The sequence below is a fragment of the Triturus cristatus genome, chromosome 6 (assembly GCF_964204655.1).
Source record: "Triturus cristatus chromosome 6, aTriCri1.1, whole genome shotgun sequence".
Taxonomy (NCBI): domain Eukaryota; kingdom Metazoa; phylum Chordata; class Amphibia; order Caudata; family Salamandridae; genus Triturus; species Triturus cristatus.
Genome location: NC_140589.1, coordinates 1123822804 through 1123840204, shown reverse-complemented (window position 1 = coordinate 1123840204; position 17401 = coordinate 1123822804). Strand labels below are relative to the sequence as shown.

Here is a 17401-nt window from a genome sequence, read left to right as displayed (position 1 = left end):
TGGAATGGAACGAAATGCAAATATTCATAAAACGCTATGGTCACCCAAAAAAGTAGATTGGTGATCTAATTAAACAAACTTAATGGCAACGTACAGACCCCAAAATTGATTAGCAGAATAGATATATCAAGCAAGGACCCACTCGATTACCCCGCTTTTTGCAACCCTTTAGACCCTTACATTAGTCTCCAACTTTTGTCCTGTTCGTGCCCCTTATTGCACTTTGTGATATCCATCCCTGCCTTTTAAAATCCTGGTCAGTTGGTACTTTCTTATATTAAACATTCTGACATGTTTTTTGTCTATACTTCTCACCCGGTTTGTGTTTCGGTGGTGTTTAGCAGGAGGTACAGTTGATCTTTAAAATGAACACTCCTTGGACAGGATGCATCATGTTAAAGTGACAGACCAGGAACATTCAATTTTACCCCAGTGGCGGTAAAACGTGGGCTAGTCCCTCCAAGCGTGAAGCATTTTGGGGGCTGCGGAGGCCTCCCTGATGGGCGACAGCCTCCGATTCTGTGCAGGGATTGGTGGGTGGCTCGATGTCTGTGCCACCGGTGACCTGATAGCCGTGCGTGTTACAACCGCCCGGCAGCAGATCTGCCAGGCGCCCTCTGGGATAGCGAAGAGACGACGCTAATCGGTCTGACCGGCTCAGTGGGGCTTTGTTCCGGGTGGCACTGGACCACGATTGCTGTCACCTCACGGGAAGGGGGCGTGCGAAGCAGACAGCCGTTGCCGGTTGATCATTCTCTGCCCAACTGGAAATAGCCACGTCCCAGTCAAGCTGCGTGGAGGAGGAGGAGGAGTAGTGGGCGAAGAAGAAAGGAACAGGCAGAAGATGGGACTTGTGCCTTCTACCACTTTTTCCAGGGATCTTTTCTTCCTCCTTTTGCGGGCCCTACGTGGGTCGTTGGTCTCTTCGAGGTTCGAGATCATTTTAAGATAGATGTCCACTGTCTAACGTATCCTGAATCCATCTGATCCCTAAACGTCTTTCTGGCTCTGGGATCTGTTTCCCATTAAAATGACCCTAGCATGTATGTCAGTGTCTGGACTAAACCGACCTTTCTTCTGGTTCACTGACGCTTATCTTTGCAGATTACAAGCATGTTGGCTTCCAATTTTAGTGCTTTGAATTTAACGTAATGTATTTTAACTAAACTGTCATTGGTTAATAGAAAAAAGAGAAACTTAAATAATCTCTGGTAAGAAACTTATGTTTTCATGGGAAGTATTCGGTTCCCCCGTTCTATTTGTATCAGTCCGGTGACAGAGTTGGAGGAGAGTTCACAAGCGGGATCAGGGATGGAAGGAGGCTTTCCCATCTGGATCCATCACAATGGGCAGGGCCCCCGAAAAAGGGTGAAGGAACATCTTGTGCACATCCATTCGTTTGGGAATATTCTATGTTAGCAATGAGATGCATCTGGTTCGTGAGTTAGTGCAGACAGCAGGAGTGTAGATACTTCTGCACTTATGAAATTAGTGCTTTGTGTCCACTCCAGATTACTGCTATACCGGCGAAGCATTTCATTCAGCCCCTGCCATTGCACTGATTTATTGTTGCTCACTAGAGCTGCCCGCTGTTGTAAGTGGAGCTTGGTCTACTCATGTAATTGACAGATTTCTCTTTTTTAAGATACACCTGTATAGTATTTGGTAGGTGTCCATGACAATTATCGCAGAAGCAGAGTATGCAACCAGATGCTTTTTTTTCTGTTTATTTCTCATCTACAGGTTTCGACAGAATATTACACTACAGTCAGATCTGTTCAGCGTTTGATTCTTTGTTTTGTGCAATGATGTTTTTGCTGACTGTTTATCGGGGTACAGTTCAAGTTTGAGCAATGTTGCTCTGTGAGGTGCAGTGAACGGATCTGTGAGGAGTTAAAAGCTCTCAGACTGTACTTACCATAATTGTCTCAGATCTGAAAACTTGAGGGTAGTTAGGAAAGATTTTGGGTCAGTGATCAATTTACCCAAGAGCCTGATCGAAAGGCCTACCTTGAGTTCACTAATTCTACCCCAATTTCCGTATGTGTAATTGCAGCAAAGGCCTGTTCTGCCATCCTGTCTGCCCTTACCACTTCAGACATCCACATGACCTCCTGTTTCAGCATTCTCATCGACTAAGTCAGCAGTTGTTTCTCAGTTTTCCTGTACTCTCTAGTCTCGTACTGCAAGTCTCTAATTCCTTAACTGGGACCATGTTTTTGTTGCCTAGCAGTTTATATGTGGTGTAGCACTATTAATAGAATACTACTAATTCGACAGGACTCCATTCAACTCCTGATCTGCTCACTTTGTTCTTATGTTAAATTGCCGTAGGATATGTTTGTACATATTCCCTTGACTTTTACAAGCTAGGCAATTTCTGTGTTTTATTTATTTTCCATTCTGTCATGTTTTCTTCATTGCTGGCCCTTGCTTTCATTTACCCTTAGGGTGCTGAGGTAGCACGGCACATGGTGAAAACACTACCAGTAACTTGTGCTTCTGGTAGAGTGAGTTTCATGAAATTACCCGAATTCATCTCACGTGCACGACTATACACTTACTCTGTTTTCCTGTCCGGGGCACCAGAGAGTCCAGACTTATTCCTTTTACTGTTGGCCAAGTAGCTCCTTATTGCCTTTAAACAAAAAGAATTATACTGCTAAAAGTTATCATCATCATTTTTAAAACAATCCATAAATTCCTGGTGCAGGAATGAACGCACACACAGCTCCTTATGCAACTTTTCCACCAGCGGTTTGTCACCTTAGATCTTTGTTATAGGTGTTATTATCAACTTTAAAAAAAAAAAATCCTAGTTTTGGGGGATTACAAAATTGGTGTTTGATGTGGAGTTGGTGACAAGCCACCCTGCCTGTAAGTTCAAATTTCCTTATCTTTATCGTATCCTTAGCATTACCTTAATTTTACCGTCCTGCTTTTAATACTCCTTTTTTTATATAACTCGTTTTCATTACAATTCTTGCCGCCAACTTTCTGCAGTTTCAAAATGCTATGTGTTCGTGACCTATGTTTACCGCTCTAACTACATGGATCTTGGAAAGAGTGAATTTTATTCTGCCCTTATGACAACTTTACCAGTGAGCTGCTGGGTGTAAACAGATTTCTTCATCATATTTGTTATTCTATTGATTTATTTGACCAAAATCCAGAGTAGCCACTAATTCCATTTCTTTTGGTGCAGAAATTGTTTGATGTACTTATACACACACTTTGAATTCGGAAATCAGTGGAAGCAGGGAAATGGACACTTGGATGCAATGTTAGTGTGCTTAAAGTTGGATATATATTTTTTTAAATTTAAATAAATACTGCATGTACTGCCAGATTGGGCCCTGCACCTGATAGCCTACCCAGTTGCTGTAGTCGGCTCTCTTTAGGACTGTAGTCTGCCTCCAAAGCACGGGCTGCCTTCCCTGTGCTCCACATATACCTTCAGTATGCTATATTTAGTACCTTGCTCCAGACGTTCAAAAGTACCAGGTCAGCGAGACGATTGATACTTGTTTTTTCTTTCCCCCCCAACAAAAACTATTATTTACATTTTTTGCGCAAAATAAGTATAACAGATGGCGGAATACCCTTCTGTTTTATCTCAGAATTTGTGCGGATAACATTTATGAATGTAACTATTTGTGGGCACTGGTAAGTGGGCTTTGGGATAAACAGGAGGAAACAACCCTATTGATCTTGGTGTAATGCCTATTTATCGAACCAGTGGTACCGCTTGTTTAATGTTGTCGATAACCTGAAGTGGTGAATATCTGACTAGGGGTGAATCATAATCAGGAATTGTTTGTCAATGAGTCCTAGGCATAGCTGATTAATCCGCTCACCTGTTGATGCAAAGGCAATACCTTGTGAGAAATGAATATCTGTAAAACATGCATCTTTTCTGCGCTGCCCAAGACCTGTGGTTGGTGCCCCCTGGGTTTTTTTTTTAATCTTTATTTGCATTTTTCCGATGTATACAGTAGAGGTAAGAAAGAAAGTAAAATGTAATACATGAGAGATAATGGCGAGAAAGTTACTGCAAAGATAATAGACCTTCTTTTGTGCACACACACACACATATATATATAATATTTAGATTCAAAACCCCGTGGCGATCTCGGTCATTAAACTATCATGCATTCATATGTAGCTGGTATGTTTACTGCCGGAGACAGATCACATATGGGCTGTAACCAGATATACATTTAGTGGTCTAATGTACCCTGCCGCTATCCCCAAGAGGGTCGTTTGTCTATTCGCCCTTTCAATATGTCCTGTGTAATCTTATATAATATTTCTCTATACAGCAAAACAATTTATTGAAAATGCAATACAATTTTTACTTTAAAGCAAATATTCAAACAAAGGTGTAAGAAGAAAAAACATCTACAATCCGCTGCGGCTGGGTCGTAATGTTTTGAAAAGGTAGTCATATATCTACTTTTAATTCACAGTTTGCCCAACGCTTCCCTGCTTTCAGTATCTTGTGCGATGGCCAACTAGTTCTCTCACGTCTTTAGTACTTTTCATTTCCCTATCTAGTTGTTCATGGGCATGACAGAATTTTGCTCATTGTGAGGCCGAAGTACCGGGTGTCCGACATTTAGCATCTAAATCTTGCTCATCCAAAGCATGCAGGGAGTTGGTCCCATCTCCCTTGTCTATGTACTTTACTTTCACCAGCATGATATCCCAATGCTGCGCAATGGGATATTTGCACAGTCCTGCTATTTCCTCCCTGTGTAGTGCCGTGCTCTCTTCCTGAGCCCATACTACAAGTGAGTTTTCCAGCTATTTAGTATCGGAGGTTCTGCGTGTTTCCATCGTTTTATTATGAACCTTTTGGCCACTATATGGCCTAGATCAGTGAACCTTGCTGTGACTTTGTGTTCCTTTGATCTGGGGTAAAAGCCTAGTAAGCATTCTTCCCACGATTGTAAGGGTGGTCTACCGGTGTACTTCGCTAGCGCTTCTGTAATTGCCTGCCAATACATGTTGAGGGAGGCGCACAACCACATCATATGAAGAAAGTCAGCATTGGTCTGTTGACAACGGGGGCATGCCGAGGTGGTCATATTAAAATATTTGTTCAATTTGTCTGGTGAGAGGTATGCTCTATGTGTGATGTATGTTTGTATTAAGCGGAATTTAGAAATTCGTGATATGTATGTGGGGTTAGCTAGTATAGTCTCCCATTCGCGGTCTGTCCATGGGCTTCCCCTGTCTTCTTCCCATTTCAGGCGCAATACTGTCATAGGTTTTGTTGTATGCGTTAGTAATGCGTCCACCAACCAGTGTATCATGTGTGATCCATTGCCCATTACATGCAAATACATTATCGAGATGCATGTTGGGCTCTATATTGATGTCTCCCCATGCCGCTGTAAGCGATCTCTTAATGGAGTTGTATAGCAGGAATTGTCCTGCTGGTAGGCCGTATTCCTCTGCTAGGTTCGCGAATGGTATCAATTCTCCGTCAGCATACAGGTCTCCCAAAGTGTGTAACTCGGCTACATGCCATTGTGTAAGCGTCCCGTCATAGCTACCCACTTTTCCTCTGGGAGTCCCCAAGAGTGGGAGCAGTGGGGCATAAGGCTCCGTACTTCTGGTCAGGTATACGCTTCTCCTGTAGCAGTGATTAGCTAAGTCAAAGCATGCCTGCTAGGGGCCCGCAGTCCGAGCAATCGGGTGGAACAGGTGACATATCTGAGATTGGGTCCATGGTGGCTGCATCGTAGCTGTGTCTTCTTGGCCATGTCCAGCAAACCAAATTGTTACCCATTGTAGTTGGGCTGCTAGATAATATAATTCTAAATTGGGTACCGCCAAGCCTCTCCGCTTAGTAGGCATAGAGTTTCCATAGTGCTATCCTGGGACTGCATGAATTTCAGATAAGCCCTTGGATCATCTGCTCTAACTCCCTAAATATCTTGGCTGGGACATAAACCGGAAGGTTGAAAAAGTAATATAAAAATCTGGGTATCACTACCATCTTGCTCAAATCTACTCTGCCCATCACATTCAATGGAAGCACCCTCCAGAATTTGATCTGCACTCGTAAGGCAGTTACAGCCTTGGTCAAGTTTCCTTCCAATATAGCCATGGGGTCACGGTATATAAATATGCCCTGTTATCGGAAAGTGTTTGGTAGCCAATGGAGAAGTGAATCGTTAATGTGGAAATTCGGATCCATGGTCTCTTCCCGGAAGGGGTACAGACATGATTTCGACCAGTTTACTCTGAGCCCTGACACCTTCTCAAAGCTTCCAAGGGTGTTGGCTAAGGAGGGGGGTATATTATGTAGGTCTTTCTGATATATTAACATATCGTCCGCATAAAGTGAGACAGCATGCAGGCAATCCCCCAGCCGGATGCCCCAGTCCGCACCCTCCTCGCGGAGCCGAGCTGCCTGTGGCTCCATTGCCAGCGAAAAAAGGAGCGGTGATATAGGGCAGCCTTGTTTAGTCCTTCTATTGATCTCTATATTATCCAATAGTAGCTGCCCTGTCCTGACCCTGTCGGAGGGTTGCATATAAAGTAAGCTGATCATATGTAGGAATGAGTCTCCCAGACCATATCCACGTAATACTGCAAATAAGTAATGCTACTCCAGGGAGTCGAAGGCCTTTTCTAAATCTAACACCAGGCCTTCGAAGCAAGGCCAGGCATCTGCAGCATACGTCTGTACCCTGAAGAGCCTACGGATATTAAGTGACGTGTTTCTGGTGGGAACAAACCCATTTTGGTCAGTATGTACCAGAGACCGTATCAGTGGTGCTAACCTTGCAGCTATAATCGACGCCAGGATCTTATAGTCCGTGTTAAGTAATGCTCGCGGCCTATACGATCCTAACATTAATGGGTCTCTGCCTAACTTGGGAAGAAAAATAAGTAGTGCTTCTTTTTGTGTAACGGAGAGCATGGAATCGGTGAGTGAGGCATCATAGGCTTTCTCAAGCTGAGGTGCCAGTGTTCCTACATATGCCTTGTAGAACTCTGCCGGTAGAATGAGCTCTCTAGAGATACTCTATGTTGAATATATGATTAATTCAGATAATAAATATGTTGTAACTGTTCCCACAGATACTATTGACGGAGCTCTGACCTATATTTGAAAGTATCAGTGTACCGAATTAAATTTGTGTATGAACAAATTTAGATTATCTTAATTCTACCATCCGTGCCCTGAAGGATGGTACATGGAATTCCGAAACGCGCGTCGGCGCATTTGTGTTGTATATATTATTTGTAATGTATATTATGATTATGTAGTGTCAATGTTTATACTGTATTTGTTTCCTTGATTTATTGTATTTTCTTGTGTGTCTGATTGATTGACATTTTTTTGTTTTTTTGTGTTATTTATGTATTATATTGTTGAATCATGCACTTTCACTAAGTGTATAGCTTTGTCGTTTTTTGAGATTTTCTCATTTTGTCTAAATGGATTTATGTACATTTTATGAATTTTGGATACTAACCTATTGAAAAAAAGATAAGTAATTCTGAAAATAAACTTTTAAAAATAATGTTATAGATAAAGTTATATTTTTTCTGTGGGACAGTTCTAATGTGAATACTACCGAAAGAGGTTTTTTGTTGTTTATTGATTGTGTTTCCCTGATCTTCTTTCCCTGACCTTTTGATACAGGGACACTCTTGTATAATATTTTATTAACTCTGCCGGTAGGCCATCTGGCCAAGGTGTTTTGCCCGTTGCAAGTGCACTGATGCTTGCCCTTACTTCATCTAGGAGAATAGGATCAGCCAATTCCAGCTTTTGTTCGGGCGTGATCTGTGGTAATCTAATGTCTGCTAAATATTCTTGAATGTCTTCGGGTGTAGCTATGATCACGGACTTATACAATGTGGCGTAATGAGTCGCAAATTCCCTATGTATGTCCCTTTGGGAATAAAGTGTAGTGTCTTGCTCGGAGCGGACTGAGGTGACCGGGGAAGCAGTGCCTTCTGCCCGGATCAGCCATGCAAGGAGTCTGTCGGCTTTTTCCCCTGAGTGATGTGTGCGTGCAGAATGTGCTGCATAATTAAGGCAACAAAGCCTTTCCAACAATCGTGCGTGTGTCTCCTTACTGTCAGCTAAACACTCGGTCAGTCCTGCGATTGCCTCGTGTTCTTGCGTTGCCAGTGCTTTTTCTAAGGCAGTAAGTTCTTTTTCCAGTTTGTGCATGCCGGCTTGTGTGCCTATACAGTCCCCTCTAATAACTGTTTTGAATACATCCCATTCTATAAACGATGACGATGTTGAGTCAGTGTTTACCTAAAAATATTGTTCTATCTCCCCACCGAATCTCGATACATCACATCCATTAATGTGCCTGGCTGTAGCCTCCATCTTGGAATTAGTGGTGTGTCTATGCACCAGTCTATGCCCCCTGGGTTGATAGTGTCTTCTCTTTGTTTCTACTGCTTCTTTCATTTATAATTCTTGTCTTTGTTGCTAGGTGACACGCATATATTCCAAACCCCTTGACATTTTGTTTCCATGAAATCTGTGCAATATTGGACAGTATGAGGATAAACTAACTACTAAAAATAAATAGGTTCCCTTTTCATGATCTGGATTCCTACCAGACAGTAATTGATCTCTTTATTTATTAATCGCTGGCCCCTCTCAACCCACACCGAAAGGTCAGTGTGAAGTTCACTTTTGTTTCAAATGTTGTTAGCCGTTGCCTTTTGGGCATAAACTACATTCTCAACCACTTCCAGTGGCTTTGCATCTTACTTTATTTATGTATTGTTTGCTTGATGGTTATTTGGATTGCATGCCTATTTCCTGTCTCCATTGTAGCGTTCTTTATTGAATTTGATTAACAAGCAAGCTGCTAGAAAGGACAAATGTTGTATTAGTCCTGCATTGGCAATCGGGTTCGATCTGTGATGGAAGGATTTCATTGTGTGGCTGCTAGTAATTTGCTGCGTCGTAAATACTTTGAGCTGTTCCTGAGCTCTTCAGGTAGCTGATTCAAAAGTATAGTTTAATTGAAATGTAGTTTTTAGGCATATATTGCCCACATGCACCTTGCATACCATAAAAAGATCCCTTACAAAAACTCACAGTACAGTGCAATAATATAATCGCAATCCAATAGATAGTCCTCATGCTGCATGAATCCATTAACCGTGTTGGAAATGTAATTCCAAATAGCAACAGCAGGCAAGTTTACTCTTATGTGTCCACATTAATTGGACCGTTTTAAAGAGCAATGCACAAAACAGCAGGCTTGATTTATTATAAAAAATATATTGCAGTATTGTCTCTACTTATTTGGTAACTTCTAAATGATCATAATTATTTACTCTAATACGCACATTTTTTGTGGCTATGTTAGGTGCAAGTTGACATTTCGACCTGTCCAATCCCTGTCAGTGGGTCATAGAAATACATCTTATGTGTGTTTAATGTTAGTTCACGTGGCTTGCCTGTTCTTGATTGACAGCAAATCTTGTTCTATACTTTACAATTCAAGCACAATCAAATATTGGAGATTGCATTTAAGTAGATACTCATACAGTGTTCTCTTTTGCACTTCAATGATATTATTTTTTTCCTTCAGCATTTGCCATGTGTGTGATGACGAATTTGAGTGCTTTTTTTGATCAAAGTGATTATTAATCCCATAATTGCAACCACAGCCCCTCTTGTCATAAAATAATTATACCATCATCAATTCTCAAGTTGTCAATTGTTGTAAATGCATCTTAATGTATTCTTGTTACTGTTCTTACTTCTAGAACATTCATTATGTTCTAATTCCAGTGTTGGATTCTAGGAACGCCAGTTGGTCAGCTGGCGAGGAGTTGTTCTGTTCACTTATCTACGTTATTAAACTACAAGCTATTCCTACCGTGTTCCAGCGATGCTTCCTTTCAGCATCAATCAGAAATTTACACTGACTTCTCCACTAATGCTCATTTCACATGTTTTGAACATCCAGTGGAGATTGAGCCAGTTTTAGTATGTCTTAGTTTAAGAAGAACTTTTACTATCACTTCGCCATGCATTGCAAGTAAGCAGAATCCAGTTTTCAAGGGCTATGCCTAGCATTGTGCAGAATATCCATTTTTTGAAGGATATATGGTTGCAACTGCTAATCCTTTAGAGTTAACTTTTAGTGTTGGATTGAAATATTTATTTGGGTGATAAAGCAAAATTCCATTTGGGGTGCTGCTGTTATAGTAGGTCTTCTTTTGAGACTCCTCCCATAACTTTTTGTGCTCTCTGCCTCCTTTTCCTACCTACTATCTATTCCCTATCCCCAAGATGTGCATATGGCAGCAAACGCACAAGCAGCAATCTTAGGCTCGGCATTGTCATCTAGACGTTAGGTAGATGAGCTGAACGTGGAGGTCATTTAACTAAAAACGCTGTAGCAAGATCGAATTGCTAATCGGCGTCTCATTTTCCGCATTAGCAAAAACAGAGTTCACCATGAGGGTTTTGTTGCTATGTAACTAATCACCACCTTTGGCCTGGGTGCTGCTGGCAGTTGAGAGTCCCTGAGTAAGACTTTATTTTAAACTCCTGTTGTTGGGTCACCAGTGGGGACTACCGCGCGCCTTCAAGTGAATTTCATTGAAGTCTTGCCCTTTGTGCCTACAATCATTACCGAAAAAGGTCACGCACCTCTTTATTACTCAATACCCAATGCAACAAATTTGGGACACAACGATCCCAGAGCATTTTCCAGTGACATGTGTGCCACGTACAGATCAGTTTAAAATTGTGGCAGTTCTCACTGAATATTTAATTCATCTTGGGTTAATAAAGGAAGTATCAGGTCTGGTATTTTTAACCCCCCCCCCCCGCCCCCCCCCTTCTCAGTGCTGCAAGAATGCAATGTTTTATAATGCAGTGTAGTAGAATGTCCCCACAGTTTTTTTCAGAGTAATATTTGCCTGGTTAAAACATGCTGTAACAAAAGCCAAGTCACAAAGGGCAAAATACAAACTTTTGCCACAGTGGACAACCAAAAGGTACGTGTCACTGTCACAATCAATGAAAAAGGTTGGCATAACTGAAAGCCCCTTTCACTCAGTTGTATTTCCTGTGAGCAGTTTCCTCTTGTGCTCATGCGTGTTTCTCTATGCAAAGACAGTTGAGAACTTGAGCTTAAATTGGCTATCAATGCCATCATTCCCTGGTCTCTACTTAAAATCCAGGAATATTCATCTCAAAGCTAGTAAAGCTGCCACCTGAAAAGTTAGGTTGAGAAACACATGCGTCATAACCTCAAACTTCTGCTATGAGAGCCAAACTGGAGTTCTCTCAATGTCTGTCGCAGTATCAGTACGTTCTTTATTCTGATCACTGGAAGTACATCCTGTTTGGGTAGTGATCTATTTGTGTTTTCAGCAATAGTATTTGCACTTCTGTTAGTAGAACCGACAAGTGTTTGAGAATTTTACAACGCCTACCTGCCCCATTAATTCTTTGTCAGGCTTTGACATTGAGATCAAGGGTCCAGTACCAGCCTCAGTAAGCTTAAAAATGTGCACCTGGTTCGCTAAGACGGTAATAGAGTCAAATGTGTTCATCTGCGCTCCAGTGGTTAATCCTTTAGAGTTAACTTTTAGTGTTGGATTAAAGTATTTATTCAGGTGATAAAGCAAAATGCCATTTGGAGTGCTGCTGTTATAGTAGGTCTTCTTTTGAGATTCCACCCTTAACTTTTTGTGCTCTCTGCCTCCTTTTCCTACTTACCATTTTTCCCCTATACCCAAGATGTGCATATGTCAACAAACGCTCAAGCAGCAATCCTAGGCTCGGCATTGTCATCTAGACGTTAAGTAGATGAGCTGAACGGGGAGGTCATTTAACTAAAAACACTGTAGCAAGATCAAATTGCTAATCGGCGTCTCATTTTCCGCATTAGCAAAAACAGAGTTCACCATGAGGGTTTCGATTATATGTAACAAATCACCACCTTTTGGCCTGGGTGCTGCTGGCAGTTGATAGTCCCTGTCTAAGCCTTTATTTTAAACTTCTGTTGTTGGGTCACCAGTGGGGACTACCGCGCGCCTTCAAGTGTATTTCATTGAAGTCTTGCCCTTTGTGCCTACAATCATTACCGAAAAAGGTCACGCACCTCTTTATCACTCAATACCCAATGCAACAAATTTGGGACACAATGATCCCAGTGCATTTTATAGAAGACATGTGTGCCACGTACAGATCAGTTTCAAATCGTGGCAGTTCTGACTGAATATTTAATTCATCTTGGGTTAACAAAGCAAGTATCAGGACTGGTATTTTTAAGACCCCCCCCCCCCTTCACAGTGCTGCAAGAATGCAATGTTTTATAAATGCAGTGTAGTAGCGTGTCCCCACAGTTTTCTTCAGAGTAATATTTGCCTGGTTAAAACATGCTGTAAAAAACCAAGTCACAAAGGGCAAAATACAAACTTTTGCCACAGTGGACAACCAAAAGGTACGTGTCACTGTCACAATCGCTGAAAAAGTTTGGCATAGCCGAAAGCCCCTTTCACTCTGTTGTATTTCCTGTGAACAGTTTCCTCTTGTGCGCATGCGTGTTTCTCTGTGCAATGACAGTTGAGAACTTGAGCTTAAATTGGCTCCCACACAACAGAGCCTCCCCCACTGTGGGCCTCAGGTGCTCACCGTTGGCTCAAGGGATTGTAGTTCGGCTGAGACAGCCCGTTTGCAGGCAGGAGCAACGAGCCCAAAATGGTGGCCCAGGAGCATCTAGGAAGTAAAGCAGTGCAGCCACACAGCTTCTCCCCCATGGTGTTGATGGCCCGCTGAGAGGAGTCAGGCAGCCCTTCTCTCCATGTTTTTGTCCTGCCTGCCGGATGCGAGATCAGGAGCCGCAACTGCAATGCTGTGTAGTGCCACCACCCTAGCATGCAACATGTGGCCCAAACCTTGGAGGGGCAACATGAGAGGAATAGCCGAGGGGAATTAGGACAGGCTCCGTGACCTGTCTGCGCTGCCCATGGACAACACCAAGTGGGATTGGCACCGCATGGGTCCCTGCCCTGATGCCGGCAAGCTGACCCAAAATGGTGTCCCAGGGAGATGAGAAGTAGTAAAGCAGCATGACTGCATATCTGTCATCTGAGGTGCCGACAGCCCAGTAGGTAAAGTGTCTCCTCCCCCCCCCCCCCCCCCCCCCCCCCCCCCGCCCCCATGCTGCAACAGCGTGGTGTCAGAACCCAAAGACACGCACGGTGCTGCTTAGGATCTTGACAGGCACTGTGCGAGGATGAGCCAGGTGGAACCAAGATAAGCGTCGCAATCTGTCTGTTTTTCCCCAGGATCCTGGAATATAGACTGGCAGCACATTAGCTACTGCCCAGGCACTGCTTAGAGTGCTAGGAGCCTAGCTAGGCCAGGAGGCTGGGTCTCCCAGAAGAGCTAGTGAGTTGTGAGGAGACCCGAGGCCCAGGATGAGTGATGAACCCACAAGGAGTACCCCTGATGCAAGGAAGCACCACCAACAGGGCTGGAGTGATCGTGTAGGATGGGGTGCAGGACCCATAGCCATGTCAGTAACCAGTAACAACACACAGCCACATTGCATTCGGAGCTGTGGAGAGACCATTGCAAACATGGGGAAACCAATGACTGATTAGGCTCTGCCAACCAAAGAGACTCTCCACAGGGCGCACCCAGAGAATGCCCTAGCCGAGTCCACTCTGGGTCAATCTCGGATCTGAAAGGGACACTTGAGGCCAAGATCGATGGGGTGGCCACCGATATGGGTCTGCTTAGGATGGATCACAAATAATTAGTGGCCAGAGTGACCACTGTAGAAATAAGACTAACTCAGATTAACCCGGATGTAGAAGACATGAAAACGCACCTCAGGAAGCTGACATAGGGTGTGGCATACCTCCATGAGTGGGCAGAAGACGCAGAGCATATCGAGGGATAGAGCGCAGGACTGTTTATAGAGAAATGCTCATACAACAAATTTACGATGGCAACCCCTCTTTTTCTTCACAGTGGAGAGAGCGCATCAAGTACCTGTGCACCCTCCATGGGCCCTACCTAGCCCCATTGACACTAGACTATTGAATTATTGAGAAGCAGGTGACACAATCACATAGCCCATGGATGGTGGAGTGCTGAAAGGTACATCTGTTCCCAGACATCACAATCATTGTCCAACAAAAACAGAACTCCTTCATCCAAGTCAAAGCAAAGCTCCACCAGATAGGCCTAAGCTACGTGCTTTGTCTATGCAGTGAAACTCCAAGCTGTTAAAGACAAAACCTCCCTTCTTCACAACGCCAGAAGAAGTCTGTCAAAGGCTGGGACTGAATGGGGCACAGAGGACAGAGGCAGATGGCTGGCATGTAGTGGAACCCAAGAGGCGAAAATGGGCAGTAAGACACTGGACTAGGATACCTGGGAAACCCACAAAGCATCAAGGGAAAACAGGAAGGGGCTGAAGTTGTGGCTGAGATGGTGAGCTACAGGAATTTTCAGTGGCTAACATTGTGGAGCAGCCCAGATCACTCCTGAGATGGCCTAGGCTTACTTGATAACTATGAAGAACTGCTTCTTCGACAAGATTCAGAGGTGACACCAATGGCAGCAGATACATTGGGCTGCAGCGGTCCCTTCAAGTCCTGTACACCAGGACTACCCATCTAATGGAGACTGGGACAGGGGGCTACTAGCTGCCATGAGAGACTGAAACACTGCCAACAGTTGGGGACTGAAGCCTCCTCTATGATCTCTGTAAGACTTTTATTCTTGCTAAGTGGACTAACAACTGTAAAAGGGAAGGGGGCCCTTCTGTTCCCAGTAAAGAGTGGGCAGCGAACTCTTCTGACTGTCTTGATCCACTCACTAGGGGCCTTTACACAACAGATCCGTAGCACAGATTATTGTTCTATCCCAGTTTACTACTTGTATTTAGCTGTTAAAGAGGTTGGCGACAGACATTTCCTAAGCTGGGTGTAGGGTTATGTTCAGGAAAATTAGGGTGGGGGGAGGGCGGGACAGCACATGTTCTAGGTTGCTGAGCAGACACAAGCATTATGATGCTGACACGCAGCTGGGTGTAGAATAGAGAGTGGGGGCGATAGACAGTGAAGTGTTGATAGACAGTGGCTGACCATGGGGTTGGAAGCGTCAAAATTCTCACTTGGAATGTGAATTGCCTGGGGAACAACATGAATACACGGTGAGTCGTAGCCTAATCTAGTAAGCAAGTTGCTCCAGGCAGTATCTTCCTGCAAGAGGCACACCTGCTGGGGACAGACTGTAGGTTCCTGGGACAGGGCAAATATGTTTCCCTTGGGCATGCTGAATTCTCACTAGAATCCAGGGTAGTGGTGATCCTAGCAAAAAAAGTCCTCCCTTCCCCTTCAAAACCACTATAGTCTGGTTGGACCCAAGCAGAACTATCCTTGGTACACAGGGGACTAGAGGTACTCATGGCTACATCCTTATTAAAGTATATGCTCATCGCCTGCAAGAGGACACATTCGAGAAAATAGGCCCAATGATACTGGAAGCCGGTGACACACTACAGATAGTGAGAGGGGGCTTTAATGGTACTATGGCCCAGGACAAGGTTACTGTGACAGGGACCCACAGCACACTCCACTATCCCAGTCCGCCAGGGTGCTTGGTCTGGCAGAACTCTGATGGCTAAGATACCGCAGTGTTAGAACTTACTCATTCTTGTCTGGGTCCTGCGGAACATTCTCCAGACAGGACTACCTGTTTACACCTGCAGGTGCAAGCCCGGACGTTTGGGAGGCTCGTTTCCAACAGGTTTCTCCAGCCACTATCCGCTTCTGATCACCCTGGGCAGTGCAGGGCAGAAGGCGAGCAGATGGAGTCTGTGCCTAGGAACTTAAAGACCCAGGAACTGTGAAGCAGATATGACTAGGCTCAGCTACATACTTAGAAGAAAAGCAAGTTTATTAGGTGCTTGTTATTATTGTGCGGGAGGCCTATAAGGCAGTCGTAAGGGACAAAATACAAATGTTGGCACTGCATAAAAAAGGGGGCCGTGGTAGACAGGCATGTCACCCTTGAAGAGCGCATCCTGGATCAGGAGAGCAAGGTTCTCGTTGCCTCAGGCGAGCGGTCTTCAACAGGTGGACATTGGCGGGCTGGAGTATCGTGACAAGGTGGAGTGTGCGGCCCACTGTCTTTTTTTTAACAACTCAGAGGAAACAATATGATTTGGGTGATAAAGCTGAGCACTTGCTTATCTGGTTCGCTTACAGGTAAGAAGAGGCACGAGGGGTGTGAGAACTCATCACCCTGACGTATGGAACCCGAACACTTAGTGGGGACATAGCCCAGGAGTTTGCCCGGTATAGCATTTCACAGCTATACAAAGTAGGAAAACACCTGGACTCAACAGTCTCATTGACTCTGTTCAAGAGACTGTCCGCACTGGAGGGGCCTGCACCTATTACAAATTTTCCAAGAAGCCCGAGCACAGGGGTAACTACCCTCTGATCTTCAACATGCACTGATCATGGTAAAATACAAAGAGGACAAGATGAGAATGTACTGTGGGTCCTGTTGCCCGAAATCTCTCCTAAATGTTGAGACTAAGCTATTGGCCTCCATAATGACCTGTAGGTTCCATTAAAGTAATAACATCACTCATTCAATACGACCAGAGTGGATTTATGCCCTAAACAGCTACCCAACACAGAACCTCAAGTGACTACATATATGGCTTGATGTAGGAAAGGAAATCCGGGTCCCCCTGGCCGTGGTGTCTTCTGATTCTGAGACAGCATCCGATTCAATCCACTGGTCCAATCTCTCCCTAGTCTTGAGACACTCCAGAAGCAGACCTTGCTTCTACAACTGGGTGGCCTTGCTGTATGCGGAGCTTACAGCTGCGGTACGAATGAACGAGGCAGTGTCGTGAGACATTCCCACTTGATCGAGTGACCGGTCAGAGATGCTCCTGTGTCCCCCTCCTGTTTGTCTAGTGCATTGAGTCTTTGGCTGCTTTGATTTGGTCAGATAGAAAAACTAGTTGTGGCCGTGCCTTGGCAGACTGGGAAAAGGAAACGTTCGCCCTCTGCGCTGACAATGTCCTCCTATCCTTACCAGGCCCCACAAGGATGTTGAGTCCCCTCCTGGAGATCACTCCTGTTACAGAATAAACTGGAATTAGTCAGTACTCTATTGGTTAGAGTCTGGGACCCAGGAGATATTATCCAGACCATATGGGTGGGAAATAATTGCTTCAAATACCCAGGAGTTCTGGAAGAACAACCTGGAGCGAATGCTGGTGGACATGCAAAATGATATTGCCAGTTGGCATAAGCTGCCTCTGACACTTCTTGGCAGAGCGGTCATTTTTAAAATGATCGCTCTACCAAAACTCCTGTATGCTATGCAGAATACACA

General features: G+C 44.1%; 1 protein-coding gene across 2 annotated transcripts in view; it reads left to right on the top strand.

Annotated features, from left to right (window-relative positions):
* The window catches only part of GALNT2 (polypeptide N-acetylgalactosaminyltransferase 2), a 948626-nt gene that overhangs the window by 8782 nt on the left and 922443 nt on the right, over window positions 1–17401 (top strand). The window lies entirely within an intron of this gene.